Source organism: Panthera leo, chromosome B1, assembly GCF_018350215.1.
Source record: "Panthera leo isolate Ple1 chromosome B1, P.leo_Ple1_pat1.1, whole genome shotgun sequence".
Classification (NCBI taxonomy): Eukaryota; Metazoa; Chordata; class Mammalia; order Carnivora; family Felidae; genus Panthera; species Panthera leo.
The window spans coordinates 77,399,101-77,402,508 of record NC_056682.1 but is presented as its reverse complement, the minus strand read 5'-3'; the positions used below and the strand labels follow the sequence as shown (position 1 = coordinate 77,402,508).

General features: G+C 38.5%; 1 pseudogene; it reads left to right on the top strand.

Annotated features, from left to right (window-relative positions):
- Positions 1-1,034: 1,034 nt before the first annotated feature.
- On the top strand, positions 1,035-2,858 carry LOC122218411 (annotated as a pseudogene).
- The last annotated feature ends 550 nt before the right edge of the window (positions 2,859-3,408 follow it).

The window sequence follows — 3,408 nt, the reverse complement described above, 5'->3', positions numbered from 1 at the left end:
CAGGGGCTGGACAAAAGAGAAAAAGGAGAAATACCTCCCATGTGCTAGTAGCACAGACTGAGAAATATGGTTAGATGGGGCCATATCCTGGAGGATTTTGAAAAGAAGACCAAGTTCTGACTTGACTCAGGATTAAGAGTCATTCTCAATATGATGGAAGTAGCATCCAATAGGATTAATTTCAGAGTTTCATTCCACTATTTCCCATTTTAATTATCTACTCTTAAGCACTCTTTAAAGTGAAAATACCCATTCCCTTAGCTATGCTATCCATGCTTATTCCCCTACCATGTTCCTTTTTTTGTTCTGTGTTTCTTCAAAAGCACAGTGGCCTACTTAATTTAGAGAAAGCCACCCAGATGCAAAGCCCTAGAAGGTATTTCTTACTTAAAAAGCCCAGTTACACCAAAACCATAATGATATTGGAGAATTCATTTGACTCAAGGTCCCCAGAGTATCAAACTGATTTCTTTGCTGCAGCTGGTTGCTGCTTTGTATGAGGTGATGTATTAAGGAGCTTGAAAAGTTCAACAGTTATGTCCGTCACCAGTCTTATCTCTAAATATCTGCCACAACATATCTGCTGACAACTCAGTGAAAGCACTTCTATCTCTGACATCAGCAATGGTGACAGCTCTGCCTAAGTCAGAATTCTAGATTTCTTTTTCTCCCAAATCTGCTCCTCCCCAAGTCTTCACTGTCTCAGTAAATGACACCATTCTTCACCTGTTAGCAGGACAAAAATGTAGAAACCAACTATTACATTTTGGTAATTCTTGTAACATTTCAAACTTTTTCATTGTTCATGTATTTGTTATGGTGATTTGTGAGCAGTGATCTCCGATGTTACTATTGTAGTTGTTTGGGGGCACCACAAATCACACCCATGTAAGGTGGTAAACTTAAGTGATAAATGTATGTGTTCTGACTGCTCCAGTGACCAGTCATTCCTCCTTGTCTCTCTCCCTCTCCTCACGCCTCCCTATTCCCTGAAACACAGCGATATTGAAATTAGGCCAATTAATAACCCTACAATGGCCTCTCAGTATTCAAGTGAAATGAAGAGTCACACACCTCCCATTTTCAATAAAAAGCTAGAAATGATTAAGCTTAGTGAGGAAGGCATGTCAAAAGTCAACATAGGTGGAAAGCTAGGACTCTTGTACCAGTTAGCCAAGTTGAGGGCAAAGGAAAAGTTCTTGAAAGAAATTAAAAGTGCTACTCTAGTGAATACACAAATGATAAGAAAGTAAAACAGTCTTATCGCTGATACGGAGAAAGTGTGAGTAGTCTGGATAGATCAAACCAGCCACAACATTCTTCTTAAGCAAAGCCTAATCCAGAGCAAGGCCCTAACTCACTTCAATTCTATGAGGGCTGAGAGAGATGAGGAAGCTGCAGAAGAAAATTTGAGGCTGTCAGAGGTTGGTTCCTGAAGTTTAAGGAAAGAAGCCATCTCCATCACATAAAAGTGCAAGATGAAGCAACAAGTGCTGATGAAGAAGCTGCAGCAAGTTACCCAGGAGATCCAGCTAAGATAATTCATGAAGGTGGCTACAATGAACAACAGATTTTCCATGTAGATAAAACAGCCTTCTACTGGAAGAAGGTGCCATCTAGTATTTTCATAGCTAGAGAGGAGAAATCAATCCCTGACTTCAAAGGTTCAAACGTCAGGCTGAGTTTCTTGTTAGGAGCTAATGCATCTGGTGAATTTAGGTTGAAGCCAATGTTCATTTATCATTCCAAAAATCCTAGGGCTCTTAAAAATTATGCAAAATCTATTCTGCCTATGCTCTATAAAAGGAACAATAAATCTTGGATAAAGCACATCCATTTACAACATGGTTTTCTGAATATTTTAAACCCACTGTTGAGACCCACTGCTCAGAAATAAAGATTCCTTTCAAAATATAACTGCTTATTGACAATGCATATGATTATCCAAGAGCTCTAATGGACATGGACAATGAGATTACGTTGTTTCCATGCCTACTAACACAACATCCAGTCTGCAGCTCATAGCTTAAGGAGTAATTCTGACTTGCAAATCTTATCATTTAAGAAATACATTTCATAAGGCTATAGATGACATAGTAGTGATTCCTCTAATGAATCTGGGCGACGTAAATTAAAAACCTTCCAAAAATGATTCACCATTCTAGATGCCATTATGAATATTTGTGATTCATAGGAAGAGGTCAAAATACCAATATCAACAGTAGTTTGGAAGAAGCTGATTCCAAACCCTCATGGATGACTTTGAGGAGTTGAAGACTTCAGTGGAGGAAGTAACTGCAGATGTGCTAGAAATAGCAAGAGAACTAGAATTAGAAGTAGAGCCTGAAGGTGGAACTGAATTGCTGCAATCTCTTGGTAAAACTTTAACAGATGGGGAGTTGCTTCTTATGGATGAGCAAAGAAAGTCGTTGCTTGAGATGGAATCTACCTCTGCTGAGGATGTTGTGAAGACTGTTGACATAACAACAAAGGATTTAGAATATTATGCAGATTTAGCTGATAAAGCAGTTGCAGGATTTGAAAGGATCAACTCCGATTTTGAAAGAAGTTCTCCTGTGGGTAACATACTATAAAATAGTATCACATGCTCCAGAGAAATTATTCATGAAAAGAAGAGTCAATCAATGTGGCAAACTCCATTATTGTCTTATTTTAAGAAATTTCCATAACCACCTCCACTTTCAGCAGCTACTAGCCTGATCAGTCAGCAGCCATCAACACTGAGGCAAGACTCTTCACCAACAAAAAGATTATGACTCACTGAAAGCTCAGATGTAGCATTTTCAGCAATAAATGCACATTGTTTTTTTCTGAAACATAATGCTATTACCCAGTAGACTACTGTATAGTGTAAACATAACTTATTTATGCACTGAGAAAACAAAAAATTCATTTGACTCACTTTATTGCAATATTCCAGCTACCCAATATCTTAACATATTTAATTATAAGAGATGCAGGGCATCTCTGCAGGACTTCATGCATTTAGCCTCCTATCCCAATCTCTCCACCATTTTTTTCAAGGACTTCATCTTTGGGAGAATTAACATTTTTCCCGTACTCTGTGTGGACTCTGTCCACCAACAGTGCCATGAACAGCATGAAATTATATCCAGAGGTTGATTTGCAGTGTCAATACATTTGTTATCTCCAGGGAACTCCAGACTACAAAATCATTATCTAATTAAATTAAAGGGTGACAGCGCAAAAGCCTTCCTAATTCAGGTCACAGTAATTCCAACAATGAAGAGAGCAATGGCAGTCCATTAATTGTCTTACCAGGAAACACACTTACACACACACACACACATACAAAACCCTTAGGTCCTTGGCTGCGCTGTTGAGATAGCCCTAAAGACCTTAGTACATTGATTGTTTGGCTTATAA